Here is a 19,116-nt window from a genome sequence, read left to right on the forward strand (position 1 = left end):
ACTCTCTCGTCCATTGAATTTGTCAGGTTTTGGATGGTTTCTGCTTCAATTGTTTTGCATGAGGACAGAATACCCTCCCAAAGCTGTTGCTTAGATGTGAACTGCCTCCTGCCATCATAGACACTCCTTTTGTTGATGCTCCAGAGGTTCTCAATGGGGTTGAGGTCTGGGGAGCATGGGGGTCACACCATAAGTTTGTCCCCTTTTATGCCCATATCAGCCTGAGATGCAGATGTGTTATGTGCAGCATAAGATGGTGCATTATCATGCATGAAAATGATTTTTCTGCGGAATACACGGTTCTTCTTCTTGAACCATGGCAGGAAGTGCTGTTTGAGAAACTCCACATACATTATGGAGTTCATCTTTACCCCTTCAGGGATCCTAAAGGGGCCGACAATCTCTCTCCCCATGATTCCAGTCCAAAACATTACTCCACTTTCTCCTTGTTGGCGCCGTTGTCGTGTTTGCATGGGATGTCCGTCAACCAGCCATCCTCCACTCCATCCATCTGGACCATCGAGCGTAGCATGGCACTCATCGATGAACAAAACAGTTTTGAAGTCAGTCTTCATGTATTGTTTGGCCCACTGGAGCCGTTTCTGCTTGTGTACAGTGGATAGAGGAGGTCGACAGGATGGCTTACGCACAGCTGCAAACCTCTGAAGGACCCTGCATCTTGTTGTTCGGGGGGCGTTGGAGGCACCAGCAGCTTCCAAAACTTATCTGCTGCTATGACAAGACTTTTTTGCCACTGCTCTTTTAACCTGACGTAATTGCCTGTAGGAAAGAGTCCTCAATTCTCCCTTATCAGCACACACACGTGTGTACTGTGATTCAGCTACATACTTCTTGATTGTGCGATGATCAGGATGAAGTGTCTTGGCAATGATGATTGTAGTCATGACTTGACCTAAACACTCCACAATTTGTTGCTTCTGAGCAGCCGACACATCCTTTTTCTTTCCCATTTTAGCAGAAAATGTAGGCTTCTTAATAATGTGGGACAGCCTCCTTAAGTAGTCTTGCCTTTCATTGGACACATCTGCCAAACTAATTAGCACAGGTGTCTGCAATTGCTTACAGTGATATAAAGAGCCCTGACACACATCACCATCAATGAGTTTAACTGACAAACAAAAAAATTCTTACCTTATCAGTTCTAAACACTTTTTGCATAATAATTTGGAACACAGTGTACATGTGATTTTCCACAAAACACCAGTGGTTCACGTAGTGAATCTTACAGTTCTAACTTGCCAACCGTGGTCTGTATGGAGTTGTTCAATAAAGAGCCCAAAATTAAGATAACATAGATGGGAGAGGTCTCTATGAATATGAATTACTAAGTATTTGATACTCTGTGAGGGCCAGGCAAAGGGAAAGTTGGACTGGATGGAATCCTGTATGGATTTGGGGAGGGAGACAGCGAGGCCCCCAGACTTCGCTGCATTGATTTTAAAATTTGACAACGTAACAAAGTGATCTATCACATATATCTCATCCAGCAGGGATGGATATATGTGATTGAGTGATATATACTAGGACATTATCATCAAATGCAGAGCACTTGTACTCGGTGCCTCCCACCTCAATCCACCTAATATTGGGGTTATGGCGTATTGATGAGAGCAGGAGCTCCGTCACTAGGATGTATAAGAGAGGGGACAGAGGACATCCCTGCCTTGTCATATTGGTGATTATGAAAGGTGATGAAAATGTTCCATTTATCTTCAGCCTAGGTGACGTATTGCGATACAGGGCCATGATTTTGCCTATAAAAGGGTCCCCTAGACCCCCTCCCCAAGCTTTTTAAGAGAATAATATATGGCGTGCCAGGAGACTCTATGGAATGGTTTCTCAGCATTCAACGAGAGTATATAATTACACATTTTTAACTGCATCTAGCCCAGGAAATACTTTGTGCCTAGTAGCAGTGTCTGCTAGTCAGCGGATTAACCCAGCTGTTAAGCAAGCTACACCACCTGTAGTTTGGACACTTAATTTTTTCAAAGGAAATGCTTCGGGCCCCCGGGACACTCAGTGAAGAGCATCGGGGAGGCAACCCAAGGCACAGGGGCTGGGACTGGCCATAGGACGCCTTGCGGTGGACCGCCAAGCTCGATCCTTATAAAAGCTTTTTAACTGCAGCAGCTTTAGTGGACGCTACTGGAGCTGGAATTACCGCGGCTGCTGGCATGAGACTTGCCCTTCAATAAATCCTTGTATAAGGATTAGTGTTGAGCGATACCTTCCGATATCGGGAAATATCGGATCGGATTGGATCGGACCTATACCCAAAAAGTATTGGATATCGCCGATTCCGATACCGGAAACCAATGCAAGTCAATGGGACAGAAATATTGGAATGAAAATAAACCCTTTCTTTCCTTGTAGGTTAATTCTACATGAAGAAAAACAACTAAGAATAATGTAGAATGTATTGGGGGAGGTGGGGGAGACAATAAAGGCATAGAGGTTTAGCCCAATCAAATGGAATAGCAGGAATTATTATTTTTTTTAAGACGTTCTGAGTTACGGAAATATTGACTATGTTAAGTATTTTTATATTTTGTCAGATATTTATGTTTCACTACTTCCATGCTCTTCACCTTCTTTTTTACTTCTCCCACACTTTCTCCTTCATCATCCTCAGCATCTTTTTAATCCACTACTTCTTCACCTTCTTCATCTTCTTCTTCTTCACCTTCTTCGTATTATTCTTTTTTTTTACATTCTTCATATTCTACTTCTTCATCTTCTTCATATTCTTCTTTTTCATCATATTCTTATTTGTGGCAGGCATTTCTGTAGTTGTTATCTATAAAAGGTTGGACATTACACCATTCGTTCTGCCCGTCACAAAAGATTTACAACAGGATTTGTCCGCGTTCAGTTTGGCCTGCAGCAGCAGGTCTTTTCCAGGGGCACCACGAGGCGGAACGGACTCACCACCATACACTGCTTAGTCATCTTCTGCTTATAATTTAGATATTATCTTTTGCTCTGATTTTTAGTCTTATGCTTAATGTTCTTCCGCTTTTTGTTCTGCAGCTTCTTGTATTTCTTCTTCTTGGTTTTCTGTCTCTTGTTCTTCTGTATCTTGGTGCTTGTCTTCTCTTCTTTGTCCTCTTGGTCAACTTCTTCAGGGTCATCTTCTTGGTCTTCTTCGGGGTGGTCTTCAGTGTCATCGTCTTCGGGGGTCCTCGTCTTTGGGGTCCTCGTCTTCTTCGGGTTGGTCTTCTGGGTCCTCGTCTTCGGGGTCCTCGTCTTCTTCGGGGTGGTCTTCAGGGTCCTCGTCTTCTTCGGGGTGGTCTTCAGGGTCCTCGTCTTCTTCGGGGTGGTCTTAAGGGTCCTCGTCTTCAGGGTCGTCGTCTTCGGGGTCCTCGTCTTCTTAGGCTTGGTCTTCAGGGTCCTCGTCTTCAGGGTCCTCGTCAGGGAGATCTAGAGTGATTACCAAGAACCATTTCAAAAAGCTTGAACTTGGAAATGTAGCAGAAGGTACAAGAAAGCTGAGGAACTACCGAGGACCAGCTGACGGTACTGGAACCCGGATGGGTAGCAGAAGGTACAAGAGCCAATGGAACTGCCGAAGACCAGCTGACGGTACTGGAACTCGGTTACTAAGCAGGAGGTACCTGTGCCAGAAAGCACTACCAAGGACCAGCAGACGTTGGTGGAACTTGGATACCGAGAAGGAGGCACCTAATCCAAAGGCACTGCCGATAACCAGCTGACGGTAATGGAACCTGGATGGGTAGTAGAAGGTACAAGAGCCAATGGAACTGCCGAAGACCAGCTGACGGTACTGGAACTCGGTTACTAAGCAGGAGGTACCTGTGCCAGAAAGCACTACCAAGGAACAGCAGACGTTGGTGGAACTTGGATACAGAGAAGGAGGCACCTAAGCCAAAGGCACTGCCGAGAACCAGCTGACGGTACTGGAACCCGGATGGGTAGCAGAAGGTACCCATGTAAAAAAAAGTTCAAGGCCGCGAGCCGGCCGCAGTTTCCAAAACCCACAGTCCTACAGAGGGTGCTTGTCCTATTGGCACTATGGAACCAGCCTTCATTGCCAGATCCCGCAGCCCACATAGGAGTCTCCTAAACTGCAGGCACCATAGAGTCGGCTAACCCGACCGCAACACGACAGGACAACGCATTGGAGGCAAAGTGACGTTGACACTACCCGGAAACAGCTGGCGTGCTGGAACCAGGCTGGGCAGGATGGAGTACCCATGCCAAAGTCACTGCCAAAAACCAGCTGACGGTACTGGAACCCGGATGGGTAGTAGAAGGTACAACAGCAAATGGAACTACCGAGGACCAGCTGACGGTACTGGAACCCGGATGGGTAGCAGAAGGTACAAGAGCCAATGGAACTGCCGAAGACGAGCTGACGGTACTGGAACTTGGTTACTAAGCAGGAGGTACCTGTGCCAGAAAGCACTACCAAGGACCAGCAGACATTGGTGGAACTTGGATACCGAGAAGGAGGCACCTAATCCAAAGGCACTGCCGAGAAACAGCTGGAGCACGAGGCTCCTGCTTGCTAGATTCAGGGAGCCCAGATAGAGCTTAAGGTGTGCCGGTGCCGTAAGATCAGTGAAGCGCGGCAAGCTGCCGTTAGTGTGTATAGCCTAGTGAGGGCCCGAGTAGGCCGAAGGCGAGTGGCGAGTTAGTACATATGGGGCAGAGGAGCTTAACCAGCTCACCCCGAAGCATTTACCGGACACAGGATCCGAGCTTACCGGTATCTCTATGACCCAGTAAGGCATAACCGGAATCCCTGGAGAACTACAAGTCCCAGGATCGCTAAGGTGCTGATATGTAACAGAGCCAGGAGACGCTTAGGCCCCGCATACTGGGAGCGTGAACTCCAAGAGAAGGCCCTATCACAAGGTCAGCCAGCGCAGGACAGAGACAAAGTTAGGCCTAGCTCCAGGCAGGTCAGAAACTTACTACGCAGAGGCAAGAAACAGGAGGCCCTACACCCGCTCATTGGGGAGGATCCTGTTATGCACCCTTCACCCTACAGTGCTCCGGGATGTGCCTGAATTTCCACCAGTAAAAGGTACTGAAGTGACTACCGTGTCCGTTCCCGTTCTTGCTCTGACCCAGCTGGGTCTCGCCTGTCCTGCATTCCCCCTGCATACGCTGCCCTGAGACCTAGCTCCACCTGTGGGGAGCTATACCATCGAGCTGCCTTATCACCGGCCTCAGTGGACTGCTGCAGTGCTGGTGCTTGTCACCAGATACCACAGGTGGCGTCATGAACTCTTATAAAATTAACAATTATCCACCCTTTTAAAGAGAAACCCCAGGGTACGGGCCAGGGAGCCGACCACCGCGACATCCCCAAGGCCAGGCAAATGCCCGGGTACCGAGTCATCCCCATCCCCAGGGCTAGTCACATCCTCCTCCACCTCCTCTGCTGACCTCATCGACTGGCTGACTGTGGGTTGACAGTAAGTGGGATCTCCAACCTCGTCATCAACACCTTGTGGGTTATCACACCCGTCGTCCTCAGAGCCAACCTCTTCCTGCCCTGACCGAAAAGTCAAGTTGTCGCTCCAATCAGGTATTTGAGTCTCATCATCGTCTTCATCATTGTCTCCACCAACAGGAGTTACAGTTTGGGAACAAGGGTCTACATTATGCTCAGAACCTTCTTCATCTGGTCCTGGATCCGACTTATAAAGATTCTAGGCATCAGATCAGATCATTTCCTCATCTGGATTAACAGAAGCTCTGGAGCAGACCTCCGTTTCCCAGGCTATAGTATGAGTAAACAGCTGTGCAGACTCAACCATCTGTGTTACCCCATACTCAGACGGGCAGCTGGAGACTTGGGAGCTGTGAGGAAGCAAGTGCGATTGGGGTGACACCTCTGAGGACTGGAGTATTTGTGATGTTGCAATTGAGGTGATGGAGAGCCCACTTGAAGGAGCACTTGATATGCGTTGAAGCACCTGCTGTTTTTGTGCCTCATCTAGAATTTGTAGTGATGGGCGTGTCCGTAAGAATGGGATCGTATCACATTGTCCACAAAAAAAAAGTCGACATCTTAGTTTGGCTGGAAGATGGTCTTTCTTCTGCAGATGTTACTCCCCCCCCCCACCGTGGGGGGCCTCGACCCACCGGCGGACAGGCTCCAGTATTGGGATAGGGGGGCTGGCCGTCAGGGTCCACCGCGGCTCTGGCACAAACCCCGCGACACAGAGGTGGCACGGGCAGGAACGGACTGGCCGTGTCGGCTTCTCACTTTTTGGATTTTAGAAGGGCATGACATGCCTATATCTGTGTCTCCCACTCCTTTTACTCCTCCACCTCTTTTCTTTTCGCATGACTATATGTACTTGTCACTTTTCCAAGTGTTAGTTGTGTCTTCTGAGCAATTTGTCAGCTTTTGGACACCTTTGAAGGTGTTTTCTATGTGTTTCTATGTGTTTTTGTTTGCCTGCCATTGGTTTTAACGGTGTTCGAAGGTGTTCGACGAACAGTTCGACGAACACACGGGATTTCAACGAACCGAACCGAACTCGAACACTACGGGGGTGGCTCAACACTAATCTTTAGATTTGAACCCTTCTTTCCAACTGATATTTATTTTTTTGTTCCTTTTTATCAAGTTTTTAAGTTCAGTATTCAGCCATCCTGGTCTCCATAAATGCTTTCCATTCTTCCTTTTTTTCAGGATTGTTACTGATTGTGCAGTAAGAATTTAATTTAACAAAATTTTCATCCTTCCTGGACATTTCTTTTCTTTAGAACATCCTACCTTTCCTTCCTTTTTACTGAGTCCATTAAAAACTGCATTTCTACAGTCCAATCTTAAAATCTCAGTTTTCGCAGGTTTTCCTCCTTTTGTAGTACAAAATGATAAGATAGCATGATCGCTGCCTCCTAAGTTCTCAATCCCCTTTACTTCCTCAACCGTTTCCTAATTTTTGGTAAAAATTTGATCCAAATAAATAATGGCAGCGGTGGGATTTGAACCCACTCCTCCAGAGAGACTGGAGCCTAAATCCAGCACCTTAGACCGCTCGGTCACGCTACCTCATATAGATAGTCAAAGTTATTTATATCAGAAGTTTGCTTTTGATGTAAGTGGCAGAAAATATTTTATATCCAATTAGACAAAAAGACAAATGTTATTATGCAACAGCAACATAATTATCAGGGATTTGTTTGTGCAATGACTCTGGGGCACCATTTTGCAAAACATATGACTTGTATCCAGATATTAAACTAATCTTTCCTCTGTTGGCTCATCCGCTAATTTTTAGATATCACTGAATTAGGTGGTATAGATTACTTGCTATGATCTCCCATTTACAGGACACTCAAACATGAAGGATTCCTACACCCCTGTCTGTACGTAACAGATAATCAGAATCAGCAGCAAGGAAGACATTATACAGCAGTGCAGAGCAGTTTAGCTGTGAATCCATCACTCGGGTGACTTACTGGAAAGCACCAGAAGCAGCATGGCTCTGTTTATGTTTGCAAATCACTCTGCTCATCCTGTATTGATAACCCTAAAAAGGCAGCAGGGATATGAGCTAGCAGTTAGACTTCTTTTGACCAAGATTGATTTTGGCAAATTTTGAGAATGATTGATCATTGATTTAACTGACATAGATGTAACAAGGATCGTAAATTATGTAAATAATTCTGATGCCTAAAGCCAACATGACCACTCATATGCAGTATTCATACGTATGACTTGTTCACATGTTCCTTTTCTTCTACAGCACAGTGAATATCACTTGATGTTACATTTGCTTTCTTATAGAACACAGCAAAATAGGAATTTAAAAGTTCAGTCTTCTCAACATCATTATTGACCACTAGTGTTGAGCGATACCTTCCGATATCGGCAAATATCGGATCGGATTGGATTGGACCGATACCCGAAAAGTATTGGATATCGCCGATTAAGATACCGGAAACCAATTCTTGTCAATGGGACAGAAATATCGGAATGAAAATAAACCCTTTCTTTCATTGTAGGTTAATTCTCCATGAAGGAAAACAACTAAGAATAATGTAGAATGTATTGGGGGAGGTGGGGGAGACAATAAAGGCATAGAGGTTTAGCCCAATCAAATGGAATAGCAGGAATTAATATTTTTTTAAAGACGTTCTGAGTTATGGAAATATTGACTATGTTAAGTATTTTCATATTTTGTCAGATATTTATGTTTCACTACTTCCATGCTCTTCACCTTCTTTTTTACTTCTCCAACACTTTCTCCTTCATCATCCTCAGCATCAGCATCTTTTTCATCCACTTCTTCTTCACCTTCTTCATCTTCTTCTTCACCTTCTTCGTATTATTGTTTTTTTTTACATTCTTCATATTCTTCTTATTCAACTATTATTCTTCTTCATATTCTACTTCTTCATCTTCTTCATATTCTTCTTCTTCATCATATTCTTATTTGTGACATATTCTTATTTTATTCCTGTAGTTGTTATCTATAAAAGTTTGAACATTACACCTTTCGTTCTGCCCGTCACAAAAGATTTACAACAGGATTTGTCCGCGTTCAGTTTAGCCTGCAGCAGCAGGTCTTTTCCAGTGGCACCATGAGGAGGAATGGACTCACCCCCATACATTGCTTAGTCATCTTCTGCTTATAATTTAGATATTATCTTTTGCTCTGATTTTTAGTCTTATGCTTAATGTTCTTCCGCTTTTTGTTCTGCAGCTTCTTGTACTTCTGCTTCTTGGTTTTCTGTCTCTTGTTCTTCTGTATCTTGGTGGTTGTCTTCTCTTCTTTGTCCTCTTGGTCAACTTTTTCAGGGTCATCTTCTTGGTCTTCTTTGGGTTGGTCTTCAGGGTCCTCGTCTTCAGGGTCCTCGTCTTCGGGGTCCTCGTCTTCTTCGGGGTGGTCTTCAGGGTCCTCGTCTTCTTCGGGGTGGTCTTCAGGTTCCTCGTCTTCAGGGTCGTCGTCTTCAGGATCCTCATCTTCTTTGGGTTGGTCTTCAGGGTCCTCGCCTTCAGGGTACTCATCAGGGAAATCCAGAGTAATTACCATGAACCATTTCAAAAATCTTGAACTTGAAAATGTAGCAGAAGGTACAAGAAGGCTGAGGAACTACCAAGGACCAGCTGATGGTACTGGAACCCGGATGGGTAGCAGAAGGTAGAAGAGCCAATGGAACTATCGAGGACCAGCTGACGGTACTGGAACTCGGTTACTAAGCAGGATGTACCTGTGCCAGAAAGCACTACCAAGGACCAGCAGACATTGGTGGAACTTGGATACCGAGAAGGAGGCACCTAATCCAAAGGCACTGCCGATAACCAGCTGACGGTACTAGAACCTGGATGGGTAGCAGAAGGTACCCATGTAAAAAAAAGTTTCAAGGCCGCGAGACGGCCGCAGTTACCAAAACCCACTGTCCTACATGGGGTGCTTGTCCTATTGGCACTATGGAACCAGCCTTCATTGCCAGATGCCGCAGACCACATAGGAGTCACCTAAACTGCAGGCACCATAGAGTCGGCTAACCCGACCGCAACATGACAGGACAACGCATTGGAGGCAAAGTGACGTTGACACTACCCGGAAAGAGCTGGCATGCTGGAACCTGGCTGGGCAGGAGGGAGTACCCGTGCCAAAGACACTGCCGAGAACCAGCTGACGGTACTGGAACCCGGATGGGTAGTAGAAGGTACAAGAGCAAATGGAACTACCGAGGACCAGCTGACGGTACTGGAACCCGGATGGGTAGCAGAAGGTACAAGAGCCAATGGAATTACCGAAGACCAGCTGACGGTACTGGAACTCGGTTACTAAGCAGGAGTTACCTGTGCCAGAGAGCACTACCAAGGACAATCAGACGGTGGTGGAACTTGGATACCGAGAAGGAGGCACCTAAGCCAAAGGCACTGCCGAGAGCCAGCTGACGGTACTGGAACCCAGATGCGTAGGAGAAGGTACCCATTTAAAAAAAATTTTAAGTCCGCGAGCCGGCCGCAGTTACCAAAACCCACAGTTCTACAGGGGGTGCTTGTCCTATTGACACTATGGAACCAGCCTTCATTGCCCGATCCCACAGCCCACATAGGAGTCACCTAAACTGCAGGCACCATAGAGTCGGCAAACCTGACTGCAACACGACAGGACAATGCATTGGAGGCAAAGTGACGTTGACACTACCCAGAAACAGCTGGCGTGCTGGAACAAAGCAGGGAAGGAGGGAGTACCCGTGCCAAAGACACTGCCGAGAACCAACTGACGGTACTGGAACCCGGATGGGTAGTAGAAGGTAAAAGAGCAAATGAAACTACCGAGGACCAGCTGACGGTACTGGAACCCGGATGGGTAGCAGAAGGTACAAGAGCCAATGGAACTACTGAAGACCAGCTGACGGTACTGGAACTCGGTTACTAAGCAGGAGGTACCTGTGCCAGAAAGCACTACCAAGGACCAGCAGACGTTGGTGGAACTTGGATACCGAGAAGGAGGCACCTAAGCCAAAGGCACTGCCGAGAACCAGCTGATAGTACTGGAACCCAGATGGGTAGTAGAAGGTACAAGAGCAAATGGAACTACCGAGGACCAGCTGACGGTACTGGAACCCGGATGGGTAGCAGAAGGTTCAAGATCCAATGGAACTACCAAAGACCAGCTGACAGTACTTTAACTCGGTTACTAAGCAGGAGGTTCCTGTGCCAGAAAGCACTACCAAGGACCAGCAGACATTGGTGGAACTTGGATACCGAGAAGGAGGCACCTAAGCCAAAGACACTGCCGAGAACCAGCTGACGGTACTGGAACCTGGATGGGTAGCAGAAAGTACCCATGTAAAAAAAAGTTTCAAGGCCGCGAGCCGGCCGCAGTTACCAAAATCCACAGTGCTACAGGGTGTGCTTGTCCTATTGGCACTATGGAACCAGCCTTCATTGCCAGATCCCGCAGCCCACATAGGAGTCACCTAAACTGCAGGCACCATAGAGTCGGCTAACCCGACCGCAACATGACAGAACAATGCATTGGAGGCAAAGTGACCTTGACACTACCCGGAAACAGCTGGCGTGCTGGTACCAGGCTGGGCAGGAGGGAGTACTTGTGCCAAAGACACTGCCGAGAACAAGCTGACGGTACTGGAACCTGGATGGGTAGCAGAAGGTACAAGAGCAAATGGAACTACCGAGGACCAGCTGGTGGTACTGAAACCCGGATGGGTAGCATAAGGTACCCATGTAAAAAAAAGTTTCAAGTCCGCGAGCCGGCCGCAGTTACCAAAACCCACAGTCCTACAATGGGTGCTTGTCCTATAGGCCCTATGGAACCAGCCTTCATTGCCAGATCCCGCAGTCCACATAGGAGTCACCTAAACTGCAGGCACCATAGAGTCGGCTAACCCGACCGCAACACGACAGGACAACGCATTGAAGGCAAAGTGACGTTGACACTACCCGGAAACAGCTGGCGTGCTGGAACCAGGCTGGGCAGGAGGGAGTACCCGTGCCAAAGACACTGCTGGGAAACAGCTGGCGGTGCTGGAACTCAGGGTAAATACTAAAAACAGAATGGAGCCAGAGGCGTAATTGGAGCAACTTTAAAATCTGCAGTAGTGTGAATGTGGACAGAGCAGGAGAATTTGCCGGGCACACAGCTGGGGAACAGCTGACGTTACTGAACCCCAAAAACACTGGAGCAAGCGTTGACTGTGTAGACAGCACTTCTGAGCAGCAACTAGCGGTATTGGAGCACAGGGTAAATACTAAAATGAGAGGAGCCAGAGGTGTAATTGGAGAAAGTTTTAAATCAGTAGTACAGTGGATGTGGACAAAGCAGGAGAATTTGCCGGACACACAGCTGGGGAACAGCTGACGTTACTGAACCCCAATAACACGGCAGCAAGTGTTGACTGTGCAGACGGCACTTCCGAGCGCCAACTGGCGGTGTTGGAGCTCAGAGTTAATACTGAAAACAGAGGAGCCAGAGGTGTAATTGGAGCAACTTTAAAATCTGTAGTAGTGAGAATGTGGACAGAGCAGAAGAAATTGCCATCCACACAGCAGGGGAACAGCTGACGTTACTGAACCCCAATTACACGGCAGCAAGTGTTGACTGTGCAGACGGCACTTCTGAGCACCAACTGGCGGTGTTGGAGCTCAGGGATAATACTGAAAACAGAGGAGCCAGAGGTGTAATTGGAGCAACTTTAAAATCTGTAGTAGTGAGAATGTGGACAGAGCAGGAGAAATTGCCGTCCGCACAGCAGGGGAACAGCTGACGTTACTGAACCCCAATAACACGGCAGCAAGTGTTGACTGTGCAGACGGCACTTCCGAGCGCCAACTGGCAGTGTTGGAGCTCAGGGATTACAGTTCAGGTGTTAGAAACATGAACACAACAGGAGACCTGGATACTGTTGCCAACCAATTATTTATTCTGGAAGAGGACTGGCAAATTCATGAGAGATCCAGGCCTTGATAATTTTGAGAAAAGTAAGCCGGTGAATGTTATCGGAGGATAGTCGCATGCGACGGTCTTTTAGTACATCACCTGCGCACTAAAGATGAGTTCCGATAATACACTAGCAGCAGGGCAAGCTAGCACCTCCAATGCATACTGACTAAGCTCTGGCCATGTATCCAGCTTACAGACCCAAAACTTGAAGGGAGAAGAGCCATTAGGGAGTACACTAAGAGGGCAAGACCTGTAGTCTGTCACCATCTGACGGAAACGTTGCCTCCTGCTGACTGGAGCCGTCTGTGATGGTGTAGACATTTGTGGCGGCGGGGACACAAAACTTTACCACATTTTGGCCATACTGGTCTTGCCTTGTACTGAGGCGCTGCTTCTGCTCCCTCTTTTTGCAGAGCTTCCTCCACTGCCTCAACGCACTGAGCTGCTTTGTAAAGCACTAGCAGCACTGCTCTCGGTTGGAATGGAGAACATGATGGAATGCACCAGTGCATCATGGTACTCCCGCATTTTACGCTCCCGGTTCAACGGTGTTATGAGGCTTTGTAAGTTGTCCCAGTAGCTAGGATCTAGGAGGGTGGACACCCAATAATGAGCCGTGTTGAGAATATGGGCGATGCGGTGGTCGTTTCTCAGGCACTGCAGCATGAAATAAACCATGTGCTGCAGACTGCCAACTGGCCAAGAAACGCTGTCCCCTGCTTGAGGCGTGATCTCTGCCTGCTCTGCATCACCCCACCCTTGCTCTAAATACTGACTACTAGAGCATTGTGTACCTTCCTCCTCTGGACAGATGTCTTCCCCATCCATTGACTCCTCCTCATCCTCCACACAAAGTGTCCCCTGCCTAGGCCTTTGTGAGGAACCACGTTGCGCAGACTGTAGAGAAGCAGATGGCATTTGTGACTCCTCATCCTCCACCTATTCCAAAACCTTGTCCCTTAGTGCTTGCAGTGTTTTTTCAAGCAGGCAGATAAGGGGGATAGTCATGCTGACTAGTGAATCATCCGCACTCGCCATCCGCGTGGAATAATCGAAGGCACGCAAAAACTGGCAAATGTCCTTCATAGAGGCCCACTCAGTGGTGGTGAAGTGTGAACGGCGCGCACTGCGACTTGTTTGCGCCTGCTGCAGCTGGTGCTCCATTACTGCTGCATGCTGCTCACACAACCTCTCCAACATATGTAATGTTGAATTCCACCTGGTGGGTAGGTCACATATGATGCGATGTTCCAGAAGACGTAATCGGCGCTGCAGAGCTGCAATGCGTGATCTTGCGTTGCTGGAACGTCGCAAGTGAGCGCACTCTATGCGGACCTTGTGAAGCAGTGCATCAAGATCCGGATAGTCCCTCAAAAAACTCTGCACGACCAAGTTGAGCACATATGCCAGACATAGGATGTGAGTGAGGTTGCCTAGGCCCAGACCTGCACCAGATTTTGGCCATTGTCACACACTACCATGCCTGGCTGGAGATTCGCTGGCACAAACCACACGTCGCTCTGCTGCTTGATGGCATTCCAGAGCTCCTGCGCTGTGTGGCTTCGATTCCCCAAAGAAATTAATTTTAATACGGCCTGTTGACGTTTGGCCACGGCTGTGCTCATATCGGTCATCATAACAGGTAACCGTTCACGGGTCGATGTGGAGGTGGGCCGTGACGGCTCCTGCAGCGCTGATTCAGAGGAACTGGAGTATGAGGAGGAGTCAATGTGTACAGACTGGATTCCTGCAATCCTTGGAGTTGGCAGAACACGTACAGCGCCACTCTCAAGATCTGTATCCGGCTCCACTACATTTACCCAATGGGCAGTGAGGGAAAGGTATCGTCCCTGTCCATGCTTACTGGTCCACGCATCGGTGGTCAGGTGGACCTTGCTACTGACGGCGTTTTGTAGCACTTGTTTAATTTTTCCCTCCACATGATGTTGCAGGGCAAGGACGGCTTGCCTGCTGAAATAAAAATGGCTGGGCACATTGTATTGTGGGACTGCCAATGCCATAAAGTTACGGAAGGTGTCAGTCTCCACCAGCCTGAATGATAGCATTTCAAGGGCCAGTAGTTTAGCAATGCCACATTCAGAGCCTGTGATCGGGGGTGGTTTGCCGAGTATGGGCGCCTTTTCTCCCATGCCTGTGCTAACGATGGCTGTAGACTGGCCTGGGAGTGTGAGGATGGCTGGGAAAGTGGTGCTGTGGGTGGAATTACACTGTGTCTCTGTACAAAAGTGTTATGTTCTGCTACCAAAGCTAAGGAAAGAGAGGAGATCTGTCCCTACTATAGGACTCAGCTGAATCCCTACGATGTAACAGGGAACCTGATCCTGCGATCAGACCTGCTAAAGTCCTAATCTAGTCTGTACGGAGACCTATAGATGTGGGGAGGGAATCCCTACAAGTACTAAGGACTGGGAGGAATATGGGACACCTCCTAACAGAAATAGTAGCAGACAGACGAACAAACAAAATAGATAGAACATAGAGGTCCGTAGACCAAGCAAACTAACAGAGCTAGATACAGAGCACAGGCTAGCTAGAAAGTAGATATACAATGAAGTCCAGCAAAGCCAGAAGGGCGGAGCAGGATTAAATAGGCCAACAAGGTCATGTGACCAGCAAAGGAAAAAAAACCTAACAGCAAGGTTCTAACAAAAAGTGCCAGAGATTCTTCCATGGTTATCCCGTGAGGAAGCCAAACCAGCTGTGTGTGAGCTGGAGGAAGATGCTACAACACGAGCTTACGAGGTGGTAGGTGGCGCTGTTGGTTGGTTTATGTCTTCAGTGTGTTTTTGTAACTCCACCGCGTGCTTGGTCCGCACATGTTTCCACATATTTGTGGTATTGAGGTTGCTGACACTTTTCCCTCTTTTCACCTTCTGATTACACAGCTTGCATTTGACAAAGCAAATGTCATCTGCAACTATGTCAAAAAAGGACCAGGCACTGCAAGTCTTGGGAGCGCCCGCTTTGAATTTTGGAAGAGCCATGCTCTTAATGGGTGACAAAGTGGAGGCTACAGGCAACCAAGTCTGCCCCCTCCCTCTCCCTCCTTTTTGGGCTGTTCAGGGAATCTCTTCCTCAGAGCTGCTCCCACCACCTTCCTGTCCCTCACGCCCTGATGGGTCAAGGACCTCATCATCTACACCACCCTCTTCAAACAACTGCTTCTCCTGGGTAGTCCCGACAGCACAGTACATACCAGAAAGTGGCACCTGAGTCTCAACATCAGATGCATACTGAGGTGTGATGCTGACCATAGGCACTGGCCCACCCGCCTCTTCAGATTCAGAGAGACAAAACTGTTGTGCAACACTGCATACTACCTCTTCTTCAAATTCTCGAATTCTGCTTGGCTGGCCCCCTCTTTCCAAGCCAAGAGATTCAGAGAACAGAAGTAGAGATGGCTCCTGTCCAGGGCTCTCTGACTGCCTGGGCAATTTGGCAGGTGGTGAAGAGACAGATGGGTGCTCTTCAGTGCTCAGGACCTGAGAGGATCTGGAACTAATTGAGGTCGATGCGTAAGCTGCCATACATTCGACAACGGCTTCAATTTGGTCCTCCCGCAGCAGTGGGGTAGAGCGAGCTCCTACAAAGCTGCACATAAAGGACTGTTGCCTGGTAAAACTGGGGGATGCTGAGTCACTGGTGCCCGCAGCAGGCACAGAATCCCCACGTCCTCTCCCTGCAGGCACAGAATCCTCACGTCCTCTCCCTGCAGAAACTGCACGCCCACGGCCACGACCACGACCACATGCCTTACTCCCTGCCTTCTTCATCTTGGTAGACTGATAAAGATAGGCAGATAAGTACTAACGGCTTAATGTGCTTATTCCTGAACAGCTGGTAACAGGTATAAGAAACACTAATTTTATAAAGTGTGGACTAGACTTTAATATGAGCTAATGTGGCCTACACAACTGTAAAGTGGAGTGTTTGGTGAACTTTATTTAGTTTTTTTTTGTCACAAAAAGGCACTGGATGTGCCCAAAGATGTAATACCGATAGTATCACAAACTTTTTGTAGAAATTACAATGTAGGAAGGTAACCTACAATGCAATAGATGAGGCTTCAAAATATAGGCTAATACTAATCTGGCTGGGGCTCCAGGGCACATTGCTGCAGAAAGGCTCCTCTAACTACTCCTATATAGTGTGTTTGGAACCAATTTAGCTGAATACGGATGGAACCACCACACTAATAGGAGAAATCAGGAAAAATTATGAATTGGCAAAAAAGGACAATGTATGAGGCAGTGACACACACTGAGTGCACTACAACCAGAGGTGGCTGAAGCACACACTATAGGGTGAGCTGCACTCACACACAGAGACCTTGCAGACAGCGGTGAACAGTGCAGATGCAGAGCACTGTGCACTAGCGCTGCAAGACAAAAAAAAATTCTCTATCTACTCCTATATAGTGTGTTTGGAACCAATTTAGCTGAATACGGATGGAACCACCACACTAATTGGAGATATCAGGAAAAATTATGAATTGGCAAATAAGGACAATGTATGAGGCAGTGACACACACTGAGTGCACTACAACCAGACGTGGCTGAAGCACACAATACAGGGTGAGCTGCACTCACACACACAGACCTTGCAGACAGCAGTGAACAGCACAGAGAACTGTGCACTAGCGCTGCAAGGCACAGCAATTCATAAAGTAGCTTGGGTAAAGCAGAATAAACCAAATAGATAGCTAAAACTGTCCCTCAGAACAACAGCGTCCTATCCCTAACTGAATTCACAGCAGAGTGAGCTCAAAATGGCGGCGGCGGCTTTTATAGTGCATCATGACATCATTTCAGCAGCCAATCACAGCCATGCCATTAGTTAAGATGCCTACATGCCTAACAGGATGTGCCCACACTTTTTAGGATCCTCATTGGCTGAATAAAATTAAACTGGCTCATTGCATTATGGGAACTTCCGATTCCGGTATACGATATTGCAAAAGTATCGGAATTAAGTATCGGAATTCCGATACCGCGAATATTGGCCGATACCCTATATTTCAGTATCGGAATGCTCAACCCTATTGACCATTGTAGCGCCGGCGTCCCTGCCCTCTGCTAGGCAGGGACGCTGTTCCCCTCACCTCTCTGCTCCGTGCCCGGCGTCCTCCTCCCGCTCTGCTGGCAGCGCGCGCCCTTTCCCGGCCACTGTGCTTAGGGCGCACGCGCGCGCTCTCCCTCCCTCTTAAAGGGGCCGCACGCGCCGTCCTAAGGAGTCCCCGGCCAATGGCCGGAGGACTTCACCATATATAAGGCACCTCCTCCAAAATGGAGGTGCCCGAGCAATGTTGTTGCACTGTTCACTACTCTGCTTCAGCCCTCAGGTCCCGTTGCCAGTTACCTGTCAGATACCTGCCTGATTCCTGCCAGCCTGCTGACTTATTCCTGCCTGATTATCTGCTACCTGCCTGCTAGTCTGAGGTCCGACGGTCTGCCTTACTACTCCTGTCAGTCTGTCTAAGGACCAGCCTGCCCGCTCACCTGGGAGCGCACATCAGCCACCTGCCTGCTTGCCTGAGGTCCGACGGTCTGCCTTACTACTCCTGTCAGTCTGTCTAAGGACCAGCCTGCCCGCTCACCTGGGAGCGCACATCAGCCACCTGCCTGTCCAGTGACTCCTGCCCGCTCACCTGGGAGCGCTCATCTGCTACCTGTCTGCTAGCCTACCCGGAGGCTCTGCTGTCACGTGCTGTGACCACCCGCCTGTCCAGAGACTTCTGCCTGCTCACCTGGGAGCGCTCATCTGCCGCCTGTCTGTTGGTCTTCCTGGAGGCTCCGCCGTCACATGCTGTGACCACCCGTTCATCCAGAGACTCTCGCCTGCTCACCTGGGAGCTCAAGTCTATCATCAGCCGCCACAGGTCGTACCAACCCTTTACCTAGAGACTGCCCCGGTCACTTGCCGTGACCATCTGCCCGTTCATTCAGAGACTGCCCCGGTCACTGGCCGTGACCACCAGCCCGTTCTTCCAGAGACTGCCCCGGTCACTTGCCGTGACCTCCAGCCCGTTCACTCAGAGACTGTCCCGGTCACCTGCTGAGACTTCCTGCCCGTCTTCCCTGGTCGCCACCCGCTCCCTTACAAGGACCGCCCCCTTGTATAGTAGCTCAGAGGTTCCGCCTCCCAGACCCGTTACAGCCGTTTTACCCTTTTCATCCTTTAAAAATCCTATAGCATCTTTGGCTTTTCTTTAACTTTTGGCTTACTTCCAAAATCCTTTCTTATTGCTTTTGGTCTCTCTTGCAAGCCTCAATTCATTACAGACTTTAGATCTTCTAACGCTAGCCCAGCTTTCCCTGCAGACAGCATTATAATCTTCTTTAGATATGAACCCTTCTTTCCAATTGATATTCACTTCTTTGTTCCTTTTTAGCAAGCTTTTAAGTTCAGTATTCAGCCATCCTGGTCTCCATAAATGCTTTCCATTCTTCCTTCTTTTCGGGATTGTTACTGATTGTGCAGTGAGAATTTAATTTAGCAAAATCTCCCATCCTTCCTGGACATTTCTTTCCATTAGAACATCCTACCTTTCCTTCCTTTTTACTGAGTTCATTAAAAACTGCCTTTCTACAGTCCAATCTTAAAATCTCAGTTTTTGCAGGTTTTCCACCTTTTGTAGTTCAAAATTATAGGATAGCAT

At 48.1% G+C, this 19,116-nt stretch overlaps 1 non-coding gene across 1 annotated transcript; it reads right to left on the reverse strand.

The window, feature by feature from the left end:
* Window positions 1-6,978: 6,978 nt before the first annotated feature.
* On the reverse strand, window positions 6,979-7,060 carry TRNAL-UAG (transfer RNA leucine (anticodon UAG)). The gene has a single exon. It is a non-coding gene; the product is annotated as a tRNA-Leu (tRNA).
* Window positions 7,061-19,116: the final 12,056 nt, after the last annotated feature.

Source organism: Phyllobates terribilis, unplaced genomic scaffold (assembly GCF_046119375.1).
Source record: "Phyllobates terribilis strain yellow unplaced genomic scaffold, ASM4611937v1 Scaffold_11__3_contigs__length_659146591, whole genome shotgun sequence".
Taxonomy (NCBI): domain Eukaryota; kingdom Metazoa; phylum Chordata; class Amphibia; order Anura; family Dendrobatidae; genus Phyllobates; species Phyllobates terribilis.